At 44.4% G+C, this 14,679-nt stretch overlaps 1 protein-coding gene across 1 annotated transcript in view; it reads left to right on the forward strand.

Moving 5' to 3' along the window:
- Positions 1–587: 587 nt before the first annotated feature.
- LOC117901497 overlaps positions 588–14,679 on the forward strand; it is a 55,290-nt gene continuing 41,198 nt past the window's right edge. The window contains exon 1 of the mRNA XM_034812266.1: positions 588–1,178. The gene's annotated coding sequence lies outside the window, so the exon portion shown is untranslated. The remainder of the gene's footprint in view (positions 1,179–14,679) is intronic.

Consider the following 14,679-nt stretch of genomic DNA (forward strand, 5'->3'; position numbering starts at 1 on the left):
TAGTGGCTGCCAACAAAATTAGAAAGTCTTTCGCTAATCTGAATATAAATTCTACAAATTCCTTAAAGCTCAAGCCTGAGTGGCTAATATTTCCCAATATTTTAACAGTTTTGGGACAAATTTAATAGCAGTCGAATCGATGATGTAACATTTCATGTAGTCCATTTTGTGAGTGGCTGCAAAATGCTTACCTATTATGAAAGTGTCACAAATAATGGTCTTAATTAAAAAATATATTATCAATGTTGAAAAATACATTAAAAGCATTGTGCTCCTTTCAGCTACTTTTATGCTAACATATGTACTTACACGCCTCTGCTAAAGAAATTCAAACAAATTGTAACCGTTACATTTCCCAGGCAACTCTCCCGCTCACTCTCTTTCAGAATATTCTCTGCTCCTCGGCAGTTTCGTCAAGTTGAGCGCAGGAGTCATCGGCATTGGGAGCGAAAGAAAGCGAGAGAGAGAGAGAGCGGAACAGGCTAGAAAACCGACAACCATTTGGAAGAGCGAGAGCCGAAGTGTAACGAACTGTAAGCCGGGCAACCGAAAATCCCTTTCTGGGGCGATGCTTGCGACGATGGCGAGAAAAATCAGCAGTTCCATTGATAACGCGCAACGAATTGGATCTCAGGCACACTCCGAGCCCCAGCAGCAGTGCCCCTCCGCAGCAGCAGCAGCAGCCCCCCTGCTCCTAAAGTCGCGAAAAACAATAACGAAAAAAGTATTAACAAGCTTTCCGGCATAATCGGTCAGTGTGTGTCTGTTTGTGTTTGTTAGCTAGGGACTGACTGTGTAAGCGATGCTCATGTTCATGCATTTTTTATAAATTTCGGTTTCGCCGCTGCTCAGCTTCGTCTGACACCGTCGATTCGTCGGGCGTTTTCCGCAGCGCGTGTGTTTAATTATATCGCCGCATCCAGGGTGTACTCCCATAAGCATCTGCAAACACACAAACAACAACTGTCGAAAGCGAAACTGCAAATTAAATTAGATTTGCGCAATCTGCTGATTCTTTTTGCCATTGGGTATTTGTTGCAAACAATTCATTCTCGCCTCTAATTAGACAGTGCAGTGCAGAGAGTGGAGAGACACAAAGAGTGCTAGACACTGAGAGAAAAACACACAAATTGGTTGCAATTTTCTGCAGAAAAATACCTGAAGATGAGGTGATACAAGTAAGTTACAAACTTTATCATTTAATTTAACAAAAAACTCACAATACTTCGAGAAGTATTAAACGTATTTTAATGGTTCCCATACTGCAAACTCTTTCGTGGATCCGATCTCATGGAAATGTTTAAAGATTGGGCGGGACTTTTGGTGCACAGAAGATCCTACTTTAGTCTACTATTTTAGTAGTTAATTTACCTCAACTCATCCCTCGCTACACTTAAATATTAAATGCAGCACACTCCTAATATTTATTAATATTTCAATGTCATCTCGAACGGACTGAACCTGGACCTCCCCCGACATTATTTCAATTAAATTCATATTAAAATTTCATTAAACTGAAAACGCCCACAAAATGGCCACTAATTAGTTTGGACCTGCCCTGCCCCATGGCCCGCAAGACAACCCATGACCTTCGGCCCATAACAAAAAAAACAACAAGAACAGCACAAAAATTCAAGGCATTTTCTATATAGGCCAGCGGGAGTAAAGCAGGCAGACGGCCTAATTAAACTTTGAGGACAAATGGGGGAGCGCAGATTCCGACTTTTGTTTTGTACGTTTTCCGGGCCTCTCGTTTAAAGCGACGACATTTTCATTTCAACCTTTTCAGCAATTTTTTGCTCGCTCTGCTGATTTATCTATATGGATATATACGTATCGCTGTAGGGGGCCGCACTGCCAGTCTCCAGCAAATATTTTATTTCTGTTTTCGCACAAAGCGATTTGTGAGGGACGTTAGCCGGGCCGGGCCGAGCCGTTCGCCTGTCGTCCAGTTGGCGTCACATAAATTTTCATACATTTTCCAGCAGCCCCCTCTCGCCGACAGTCCAGTTTACTCCAGCTCGATCTGCCCCGCCCCGTGTCTACTCTGGGCTGACAGCGACTTAATGAGCTGCGGAAGTTAATGTGCAACTTGGCTCTGACTTGCTTCCATTTTTGCCGGCAAATTTATTTGCATATTTGGGTTAATTTTGCTACTCTGTGTGGCCTTTCCGTTTTTTTTCTTCCATGACCAGCATTATTTTTAGACCCCATTTTCTTTGTTTTTCTTGCTGTTTTTCTGACCTACTTTCGGTTAAATTAACATGATCCATCATTTGTCTACCCCCAAAGCAATCTCCTCAGATTGAATAAAACGCAATTTTTTTCGTGTAATTATGTTTATATTTTTGTATGTTTTTTTATGTAGTACAAAAGGGTGGATGTTTTCGTTTAAATAATACACTGCCGAGATGAGAGTATCTAATTAGAGTGTGGTTTAAATGACACAGAAGATGATGGTGTGGGAGGTGTAGAGGGAAGAGCCACCTCACCTGCAAGTAAAACTAGAGAATTTATATATTTTAGATAATCGCTCACCACTAGTACCATTTCAGGAATACTCACTGTTAGTTGGTGTTGGGAGTGTTGATTCCGGGTACGAGTAGGAGTTCTAGAGCATAATATCTGTTGTATCCAGTGGCAGGTGTACGTAGGTGTGGGAAATGGCAGATCTGTTGGTTTTAAGGATTTCGTTTCTCATTAAAAACAAAATATTTATGCCAAAACTCACTCGTGTTGGTGGAAATCGTACAAAAAGAAGTTGCATGTTGGAAATGTTACCGCAGGGGGTACGAGTATGTTCTTGATTCACAAACAGACACATGCCAGAGACGAAAAAGTTGTAAATTATTAAAATATTATTAAATAATCGTATACTCACTTCAAGGTGTTGTTCCTGTTATTAGTGTGACAGAGCAAGACGGGGTCAGAAATACATATCTGTTGGTATTGATTCTTAAGTTTGTGTTCCAAATATATAAATTAGTCATGTGAATACTCACTCGTGTTGCTTCGTGACAGGCGGAAAAGAGTCGTGGGTTGGGAAGTTTAATACAGAGCAAGAGATGCCAGCGATTGTTGAGACTTGATGGACTAAGCAACAAATAAATGGCAAGAGCGAATACTTTTACTTATTTGGAAAGCAAAGAATTGTGTTTTCTGTTTTTCACTTTTTTCTTAATATTATCAAAACTTTTTTCACTTTTTTCTTAATATTATTACAACTTTTTTCACTTTTTTCTTAACTCTAGCCGAAATGTAAAATTTTGTTGATTTTTATTTGCCGAAAAATTTAATTTATTTTTTGTTTTTTTTTTTGAGATGCTCTCTGGTGGAGCTCTCGACACAAACTAAATATTAAAATGGAATTTCAGGCTTCATAGTTGGGAAAGGGAACAAAACACATGTCAGAGCCTACTTGATGTTGAAAATTTGTATTTCGTTTCCCGAAATTAGAAAAACAAAAGCATGCTGAGTGTTTTTTCCGATTCCCAACGGTGCCAGGGGCAAACAAAGACCTTCCCGGAACCCAAAAGAGTGATGCACGCTTATCAAAGGAACTGTTGACTCTTGTGGCAAAGCTCGTACAATGGGACACCCACCACGCGATCCACATGCGAGAGAGAAGAAATGTGTAAATAGCTCTCTCGCCCACTCTCACAATCAATGGAAAGAAATGTTTTGTGTAAACACGTTCGTGCCGCCCATGCCCCACCGTGCCCCACTCCCGGTTTACTCAGCCAATTTTCTTTTATTTTTGCTTTTTTTTGTTGTGGTTACATACGTGAAAAGTGCTTGGATGCTGTAAGTGGGAAAGCTCTTTAATCAAAGCCAGCGACAAAAGCGAACCGTGAGCGAATCTTCTGGGAAAATTATTCTGCACCAATCTCCAGCCTTGGCCACTGCTCGTGGCCTATTTGTATGCTCAAGTTCATTAGCGTCAGTCTGCAAATATTTGCCAGAGTTGGCAATTTCTCTGTTTCGCCTTTTTGCTGCTGATTTCCCGCTGCTGCTACTTGGCTGCTCTGTGAGTTATTTGGCTTCAAGCAACAAACATCATTAAATTTAATTTGTTGCCAATATTGAACTAACTTATGCCTGTGTGTGCGTGTATCACTCAGGGGCGGGATGGGCTACGACAGAAAGGGTCAAAGAACGTCTGGCTTCTGGGGCGTCTCTAGGAGAGTGAATAAAATAAATTATATAAAGATATAGATATGCTTACACGTGTATCGGTGATAATAATGAATACTCCATTTTTCGTGAATCTATTTCTGCATTTCCTTGACATTGTTCTGCAGATTTCAGGCGCCTTCTCATCAATTCAACGACTTTTTCTTTTGTTGCTATTTCCAAATATATTTTATGCTTTGACAAATCGAATGTTCTGTTTTCCATCTGCACCTTTTTGACTATGCATAGCTTATGCTTGTGGACGGAATAATTTGCGCAAGAACTATATCAAATTCCGTCTAACCGAAAGAATTATTTTAAATGCATTATCTGCATTAATTTGAAGGAAATATGAGAATTTTTGTACTGAAAGTCTTTCAATAAAAATATATATTTAATATAAAATGCATTCCTTCAAAGAAAAACAGAAATCTGTTGTTTTAAGCTAGGCTATTCAGCCTTTCTTCGTTCCCGCTCTTCCCCGGGTAGTGCGAGGTCTTCGGAATGAAAAAAAAGTCTCATAATTTTCGTTGTTCATTTATTGGGCTAATAAAATAGATTTTCCCTTTAAAAAATTCTCAGTTTTGGATTGAATATTTTTAGAATTTAGTCTGGCGTAAATTAAAGTGCAACTCGAACGCTGTGTGGCACCTGCCGAAACGACGAGAGTTGCGAGAACTTAATCCATTTTTAATGCTGGACTGACTCACTCGAAACGCTCTCGAAGGCGCAACTTTGCCACTCAATGCACTTGAGTGCGGGCTGGAGGTAGAAGGCGGAAAGGAAATCAAAAGTTAAAATAAACTTCGTTGTCCTTGCCGCCCGTTGTAGTCCGCGCCGCCGGTGCCGTTTGTTGTCCTTTTTTTTGGAGGGGGGCCTGCTGGTGCAGCTCCTTATAAAGTTGCCGGAAATCCGGTTGTTGTCTTCGGCATTCATTTTTCGTCCTTATGCAATGCACTTCTCCAGCGCCACCTTCTGCACCCACCATGCCATGGTCTCCTCTGGCGCCGTTCCTTGTTGTGTTTAATGTTTCATTTATTTGCAGTTTCGCGCAGAGGCACGTTACGGACCATAGTCAGAGTGGGAGAGGGAGCGGTAGAGGAACGAGAGAAAAGACAACCAAGGAGCCGTTGCAGGGACTCTGCATTGTGCTCCGCTCCGCTGTTTTACAACGAGTATTTGACGCTTGTTTACTCATTTCCGGCTTCAGCTTGCATTGTGTCCTGCCCGAGGACCTTACTCTGCACTGCGTAATGTCGTCCCAGCCCGTGGGACACTCGGCAGTCGGCACTCGGCAGCCGGGGCCCTCTCCAGTCTGTCACTGAGCGCTGGACTACTTTGTAGCTCCCATTACCAAAATGCTTTAACTTTAATTTCGCAGCTGCGCGGTTCTGTAACCAGGAAGAATGCAAGATTCGGGAAGATTTATTAACTTTGTGACTCAGGTTCACAATCAGTGGACGGAAAGCTTTAAGAATAGAACCTTGGAGTCAAGATTATTTCAATCATTGTGTACATCACACCCCCAAAAAGAAAACCCAACCGCAAGGCAAGGCTAAACTTGGGCCTGGGGCGCACCAATAAAAATTTTGCCGATGCGGTTTGCGCTTCTAATTTGCCTCAGGGCAAAAGCAATCAATCAATATTCATCAAAATGCTATTTAATTTGAATGCAAACGCCTCGCGCCTCGCGCCTCAACACTGTCACGTCTCGGTCCTGCCCCCACACCCCATGGACGAGGAGGCACGCAACTTTCATTACTCAGAGAGCGCGGCGACAACGCGAACTTTGAAGTGTGGCAGCAGACATTGAAGGAAGAGGATCGAGGCCAGGAGTGCCACGGAAACTAACGAACGTGCGACAGTTCCAAGTGGCTCGAATTTCAATTTATCAAGCTGCAAAAGTTTTCATCCGAGTCTGGGATGATGCATTCCAAAAATTGTTTGACTGTTTCGTGTTTGTTAGCAGTTTCTGGGTGTGGCGTGGCTCTGAGTCTGATTCTCATTCTCATTCTCATGCTGATTCTGAGCTCCCTGGCTGTCTCCTTCAGCTGCATGCTAATTGCGGCAGGCAAACCTGTGGCATACTTTTCAACGTTGGCCTTTGTTCCATCTGTCTGGGGCGTGGGCTTTGCCATTCCACACGCATTTCAATTGCTCCACCTAAGACGAAGGCTCTTCGTTAACCCGATTTCGCAGCACAAACAACTGGGTCGAAAATAAACGAGAATTGCAGAGGATGGGCGGCATACAGAATATTTATCCCACCCGCGCACACGGACATAAGCTACCAATATAAAGCATCCCATTGCTCGTCCCTTTTCCCTTTTTTCTGTTTACATGAGAGTACTCGAAGTCGTTTCAGTACGAGTATGTAGCATACGTTATGGCATCATTGATGAGTCAAAGGGAAAAAGGTCCGATGCGGACTGACTCCCCAATTGGCAGCTGTAAATTGCAAGATGGCCTCGCAGCACGAAATTACTTCGGAATTCAATTGGGGGAATGGAAAACGATTGAAAGAAATTCAATAAGAGTTAAAGGTGAATAAAGGAGAGAGAAAAAACGTGCAAATTTAAGGACCAACGCATGGATACCCATAGATAAATGAATTCATAGAATATAATTTCAGATATAAGTATTTTTCTGTATATTGTAAATTCCATTCACAAAAATAAAGCTTCAAGCTTCAAGATATTGCTCCTTGGTCAGACTAATATATGTACATCTTATGGGGTCCACAGACTCACTCACACTCCACTTTTCGAGGTTGAGTAGCCGGAAAAAAATTATTTTAAAGACCACAAAAAGCATGTCCTTGGGTTGCACGTTAAGACCACTTAATGCACGCCAAAAGCAGTTTATATATGTGCGGGCTGGCTGTATAGAACGGCTCATAAATACACTCACACATGTGCACACACTCAAGTACCGACACAGACACACACACACACGCACACACAGAGACAATGGCGAACAAGGCCAACGACACATGTTCTGGGTTTTTGGCCCCTGAGCCTCAGCCTCAGCATCAGCCTCAGCCTGCCTCGAGGCATCATTTAGAGTCTGCGTCCCCTGCTTGTGTATGCGGTGTTAATAATGCTCTTGATGTGTGCTAAAGACAGTTCCAGACTGCGACAAGCCAAATACATGGCCGACTGAAGCTAGTTTCATGTCCATTGCTGTTGCTTCCACGTCTGCTGCTGCCCTGGCTTGGCTGCTGCTGCTGCTGCCTGAAAAAATGCATCTATTACCACAAACAAAAAGATGGAAGTATCAGGAGAGTCCCTCAAGGATATCCCACTTAAATATCGATTTTAAGTTCTTAAGTTAAACACTTCAAGCGTCAGCAATGCCTCAACGAGCCGTCGCCGATTGAAGTCATTAAATATTATATGGGCTTTCAACTATTCGCACAAAAATAAAGCTGTGCTCGGGCATTACGCATACGCAGCGACAGCGTTGGCAGCATTTGTTTTTATGACCAACCAGCCTGCTGGCCAAACTCCATGACCCAACCTCAGGTGGACAGGTGGGACAGGTGGGCAAGTGGTCTTTAATGGCTAGTCCCCTTCCGCTCGGTGTAACAACGGGAAAAGTAAGTCTATTAACGGCAATGACAAAGCACGCGAAAAGCTAATAGAGAGACAGAAACAGACCAGCCTTGAGGTTGGTGTTGGCCAGGATAAGGCTGGAGATATCGGCGGGGGGTAGTTTGGCAAGTCTATAAAAATGTATTAACTGTCGACTGGCAGAGAGAAGGCGAGAATAGAGTCATAAAGGGAAGTGGCAGAGGCAAAGGCAGACACAATGGCCGTAATATGATAATCATTGCGTGGGCGCACCCCAGCGACACGCCCGCCAAAGGGGGGTGAGGGGGCGTGTGAAAAGTGGGTAAATGATGCAAAACAGAAGGGACTCTCCCTCTGTCTCTCTCTGCTCGATGATCCTCTCAGGCGGCCTAGGCCAACGGCAAATCCATTAAACCCTTATGATGCATGAGTACAAATAAAGTGAGTGAAGGCCGACAGACAATGGAGACACCCAAGGGGGAGACACCGAAACAAAGCAGAGAAAAGAAGGAAAGGGAGAAAAAACATCGTGGAAAACAAAAACATCTGGGCAAAAAAAGGCGTGCCAAAACATATGCGAAAAAAAGCCCGAGCAACCGCAAAACCCCGAGCGGTAACTAGGAGCGACTGGTGGCAGAGAGAAAAGGCAGAGAGAAGCCCGCAAAGTGAACAAACACTTGAGCCAAGTGGTTGCCTGGTTAAAGACTGGGTTGACGGGGTGGCTGTCAACCCCACTGGCTGTACATGGATATGTGAGTGTGAGTGGGTCATGTCGGTGTGGGTGAGCGGATGACGGTGCGAATGGGTGAGCGATTCATGCCAGCAAGTGAAAGTTCACTCAAGTGCAATGCCAAAGAGGCCTAGCATCGTAGAGGCTCTCCGGCGAAATTATAAGCAGATGTAAGAAAGTGGATTAGACGGATGCCAGTGGGTGGGCCATCTGGGCCAAGTGGCTTATGGCCGAGATAAGCCACTGAGAGTTGTACAGAAATGTATACAATTTTGTCTTAACTACTTCCATTTCAAATTACGAACAAGTTTGCTCTCTGGTACTTCAGTGGAGAATAAACTTTGTACAATTATTCATTCAATTAGTTCATGGCCGAAGAGCTGAAGGCTACATCAAATTAATTGAAATGAATACAATTTATTTGTACTTAGGAAATCCTTTTAAATATTATGAGAAAATAGTTATTCCATTCTTGATTCACGTATCTATTGCCTAAGATTAATTATATTTTAAAGTCACAAATGACAGCAAGGATCTTCCTTGCATTATTTATAATTGAGTAATCTTTATAATCACTTATTTCTGGTCGATTTTTCATATAAAATATTTATTAAAATGCTTCAATAAGCGCACTGTAATTGTTACCTTTATTCTTGCAACATTTATAGAATTCCCTCCTCGACTTTTAACACTTTTTTCTTCTCATTGCATCCACACAGTAGATACTTTCCCTTTCAGTGGTTGGTGTTTTGGGCACTGCCCCGATATGATGCCCGCATGTCCTTGCTGCCTTATCCCATATCCAAGCGAACAGTTACAGAATTGCACTACACTCTCTACGCTAAAAAATAAAGGCGAAGGAAGAGTGCACAGTCCCCGCCACAGTTGCATAAATACGAGCAGCCACGCTTCGTATTTCAATACCTGAGTGTATTTTTAGCATTTCCTACAATGCCGGGCCCTGAAAGGGATATCTTGCATGGCCACAATGCGATATATGATACTTCCTTGTGCGCGCACGTCTGTGGCTGTGGCTGTGTCTGTACCACGCCCCGCCATGCCAACAACCACAACGGAGAGATTGTGTAAAAAGCATAACGTCGACGCGACGTGGCACCCAAAAAAGAAATAGAAGAAAACTGCAGAACCAACTAACAAAAGCAAGCGAAGAAAGTTTAAATCAACTTGTGGGAATTTAGACAATTTTATAAACATGCCCGACACACGAGTCGAAGGGGGGCCAAAAGAAATCCCCGTGCATGTACTTATGCATCTGTACATACATGTATCCATGTGCTCGTATGTTGAGGGAGTTGGCTGAGGGATACACGAAGACTCGTGCGAGTAGTACAAATTTAAAAGTAAACCAAGCCGCATCGCGCTATCTGCGGATGCCTCTGCTGCTCCCCAGTGCCAGTCCCAGTCCCATCCTGCGAGGCATCTGGTTATTGTTGTATGTTGGTGTTTATGCAAATTCTCGCCCTGTGTGTTGGGCCAGCGCCAAAAGGGAGATACGTGCTTTATATATATTCATGAATGTATGAATATCTCCTGCCTGTATAAACAGTGTAACTGAATAATAATAACAACAGCGGCAGCAGCATCGCCACGGAAACTTGAGGAAAATGTCGCCAGTTGAAATGGAGGACATTTTTTTCAGCATCAGGTACAACAAGCAGCAGCACCAGAGGACTGAGAGTGGGAGTAAGGAAAAGTAAATTCCATGTTGTGGCTGCCTCTTTAAACGCTTTAAATGTGGCTGAGCAAAGCTTAATGTTTTTATGATGGTTTCAGTTGCGGGCGGAATGGCGCTGGCACGTGGATGGGCGGTGGGTAGATAAATCTGTGTGGATGGAACCAGCGATGAATGGCGTATCATGCTGAGGGAACCTGCAATTTGTCTGGCATATATTTAAGGCCATCCACCATTGAAGAGTCAGAGTATCAGTTCTCCGTTTCGTTCATCAGTTTCCATCTGTCGAAGCTGTAGAGCTGGCAATGTGCACAGAGTGAGAAACAAATCCCGAACATATTGTGCTTTTAATTTTCTAACTCACTTGCCACTAACCTAACCAACAGGTCAGTCATCTGTTTCAGATATATATATGAACCCCCCCTCCTCTTGTTATTCTTTCTCCTATCTGCCACCCCCTCTCAGCTGCCACTCGGCTGCACATTGAAGCGTGAAACTTGTGCGCTTGTCACAAAAATGCTTCCTGTCAGTTTTCGTTTCGATTCGTTTCGTTCCTTGTGGCTGCCCCTGCCACAACAACAAGGAATAGATGCCAGAGGCTGGGGCAGGGTCCATGCTGCTGCCTGCTGGCTGTTGGGGTCTGGGTTGGGGTCCATGTCGCCACATAAATTACCAAATAGAGCAAAACCAAAACCCAACGAATCGAGTTGCGAAGCAGCAACAAACCGATTGCATTTCACCTTTTTGTCCCCCTCCCGCTTGGCATTTCTCCTTGGACCCCCCCCGTCCCACTCCTGGTGCCCCATCCATCGTTTTTGCATTAGCATTTTGTTGTTGTCTGCCACTCCTTACCCTCCTTCTGCCTTCTATGTTTTTTTTTGCTGTTGCTGCTGCTGCTGCTGCGGGAGGGAGCTGTTGCCACTTGTCTCATTTCGAGCGCTGTCAAGCTGCAGAAAAGTAAATGCGCAGCCCCAACATCTTGTGGCAACTGCCGCTCCGGCACTCCGCTACTGTTGCACCTCCTCCTCCACATCGCTGAGTGGATTCCACCAGTCCGGCACTTGGATACTGCTCTATTCTTTCGCCCATTCTAAAAGTGATTGCTTGCTGCTCTCTTTTGTTCTCTTCTCTTGGTCGCTGGTCGCCGGTCGCTGGTGGGGGTGGGTTGCCTTTGTTTTCTAATTAATTATGCAGCACAGTGGTGCAAAATGATGGACAAAGCGGGCCATTCCGAGAACTTCCGAATGCGTATCGAGCTGCGCCACTGTATCCAATGAGACAGCCACTTCCTCTTTTTGTCCACTTCTTTTTTGTTTGTCTCTTGCTATTTTCATAGTTCATTAGTGTTGCAGGCCCCCTGTCGCCCTTGCCGCTCTCCCTTTAGTGTCTCCTCGGCCAGCACTTTTCCGGGTTTTGCTGCTGCTCCTCTTCTTGGCAAGGACTTTCCTCAGCATTTAACAGCTGCTGTCGGACATTAGAAAAATATTTGCACTTTATTTTTATTTTATAATTTCTTTGCAATGGCTGGCAGGCTCTCAGCTCTGCAGCCCAGACTGCCCCTGAAGTCCGTCTGTGCGAGGGCTGACATTGATTTTCGTGCGGAGTTGGAGCTGCTCAAAGCCGAAGAAAAGTTCGAAGAACAACAGCAAAGTCAAGCAGTGACTGTGGCTAATGACTATAAATGTATAAAGATAAGCAGTGGGGGAAGAAGGAACTCAACAGAAGCTGCCACTTGGTGGTCCCGGCCATATGCAACACACTCTGATAAAGGGTAGTGTGGCAGACGAGGCAACGAGCAAGTGAGCGACGATGACGACGACATCTGAAATTTGTTTTGTCCTCATCCCCCAGACCCGGGCAACGTTATCCAAAGCAGCTGGGGCTCAGAGCTTCCATCTTCCATCTCCAGCTCTGGATCAGTGTCGGGCTCCTTGCAGTTTGCCTCCTTTTGGCGGCTGCTTGTGTAAAATAAACGACAGCTAATAATGCGCACAACAAGCAGCAAGGAGTAAGCAGCCAGAAGCCAGAAGGAGGACTAAAACCATGAAGGAGGAGCAGTAGCAGAGCACAACCCAAGGAAGGCAAGAAAGCCACTTACGTTTGTTCTACTCTTTGTTTGCTGAAAGGTGCATTAGCATGAAGCTGCCAGCTAGGCGGATTGTTGTCCTTGTTTCTTGTTGCTTGTTGTGCTTTGCTTTAGCTACCAACACAAATTCCTGCCAATTAAATACCTTTGGCATAACTAAAATATAGTTTATGGTTTGCTCATTGATGCATCAACATTAAGTACAGCTTCTCGAGGAACCTAATTCTTATTTATGAGGTAAATAGTCAAGCATTTGTGGTACCATAAATATTGATTACAGAGAGCAGCAGCTCCAATTCGCGGCTTAGATGGTCGGTTCATCTTCAGAGCATTCAAACTTCGAGGTTCTCTAATTGCAGCTGTGTGCTTCTTGAACCGATTTCTTTTGGTGGCGCAGTGCGAGGGGCGTGGCTGCGAATTTAATTGGCACACATGACACAGAACGCGGGCGTGACACACTTGCCACACACCACTCGGGTGGCAGAGATGCTGGCATGGGGTAGGGCCACTTGCCCGGAGGACAAAGTTTCTCTCATATGCATAGACACATTTCAACTGTCGTGGGTCTGGGTAGGCCAGTGGTGCTGGTGCTGGTGCTGGCAGGCTGGAAATGGCTCCCCAGTTGATCTTTTGCCGGGTAGCCGACAAAGGCGCTCTCCTTATGCAAATGACTTGATGTGTGCTGGGGCACGGGCCCGGCCGTAGGAATGTGTGGCACAAACAACGGGTAAAGCTCAAGTGTTAAGGGTCGCGCAGCTTAAGTTTAATTAGACGCAGGACTTGTGATTTATTCGATTGTCGCCGCGGCAATAGTTTCCAAAATGGTTCTGGGTCAGCCAGCCTATTCCTGCACTGCCTCCAAACTGCCTCCCCAAATAGTTTCGAAAGTTTCAATCAATAAATTTAAAGTATAAATTGAGCAGAGCTTAGGGCAGGGCTGTGTTATATGCGAAAAGTAAGCTTCAATAAATTGCGTGAAAAATAACTTTTTATGATGGTTGAGGGAACTTTCGAAGAACTTTCGCTGAGCATTCCATGACTAATGAATATTTCTACACTAAAGGGAGAAAATCAAAATATTATTTGATATTAGAAATTTAGGTTTAAGTGGAAGGAAATCTTATCCCACGAAATCTGTAAGAAACATAACGATTCTGTAGCCTCCAAAGCTTTCAAAATACAGCTACAAAATCCTCAGCATAGATTGGAAAACTTTCTTCAAGCCACCACCTATTTTTCCTCAGTGTATCCTACACTAAGTGGATGCAGTGGAGAGACTGAAGAGACTCCTTCCCCGACCCACATAAATAATAATATCTGTCAGTGGGGAAGCGAAGGCTACTTCTTCGCGTCTGCCCGTCTGCCCGTCTGCCTTTACGGCTGATTCGTTACGCAACTTTGGTCAGGTAATTTCTCAGCCAGGAGTTGCGAATGCATTTAGGGGCCAGTGGGGAGTGGGGAGGATGCCATCACTCAAGCGCTCAGTGGAGCGCAGGGCAGTGTGCAACAGTCGGGCCGCGTGGCAGCGGCATGCGCCATATGTCCGGGCAGCCACTAAAGAGCCAACTTTGACCTCCATTCAGCTGACTTCAAGTTGGTCCTTAGAGCAGCCTGTGCTCCTGGCTCTGCTCCTGGCAGACACCGCACAAACCTGTCACTTGCATTCACCCGCTGACAGTTGGCGTGCAGCTTTCTGCCGGTTTCCTTCTATCTTTTTTGCCAGCCACTGCCACTGACAGTTGCATTTATTTATGCGCAGAGAGTCCCTTTGGCCGGGACAGGATAGGGCAGGAGTGCGGATCGCAGATGAAGCCGGTGGATGCTTTAAGCTAAGCACCCGGCTGGCATTTTCCATTAGCTGAAGCGCAAATGAAAATTTCAATATGAAAATATTTGGCCAGAGCTGCAAAACTTTCGAAAGCCAAATGAAAATCTCTGCACAGCCAGACCGGGCGGGGCGGGGCACTCGTATGTGTTTTCCCAAATATGTAATTATCCATAAATTATGTTTGCCTTTCAAATTAGGTTACATACTCGAACTCGTACTCGTACTCGTACGGGTACATGTTACATGTACATTCCGCCTCCGCATCCGCCCCGTCCGTCGTCGAGCAAGTTCACAAATTTGTATATTTTTGGCCTCCGAAAATGTACGTTGCTGGTAGTAATTTTTCTGTCTAAAATACGTATGAGCTGCGGAGCTGCTGGAGATGTTTTTGGTATGCCAAATGTAGGTTCTGGTTTATGGCATAGTTTTTCCAGAGTTCAGCAGTTGTTGCTAATCCGATTATTCCTTTTTCTGTTTGTGGGTAATTAGCGTTTTTTTTCAGTTCCAGCTGTTGTAAAAATATGTAACTAAAATATGTTTAGAAACGATCAATTAGATGGAAATATTTACCCCCTACTTAGCATATCTCTGCCCATT

This window comes from Drosophila subobscura, chromosome U (assembly GCF_008121235.1).
Source record: "Drosophila subobscura isolate 14011-0131.10 chromosome U, UCBerk_Dsub_1.0, whole genome shotgun sequence".
NCBI lineage: Eukaryota > Metazoa > Arthropoda > Insecta > Diptera > Drosophilidae > Drosophila > Drosophila subobscura.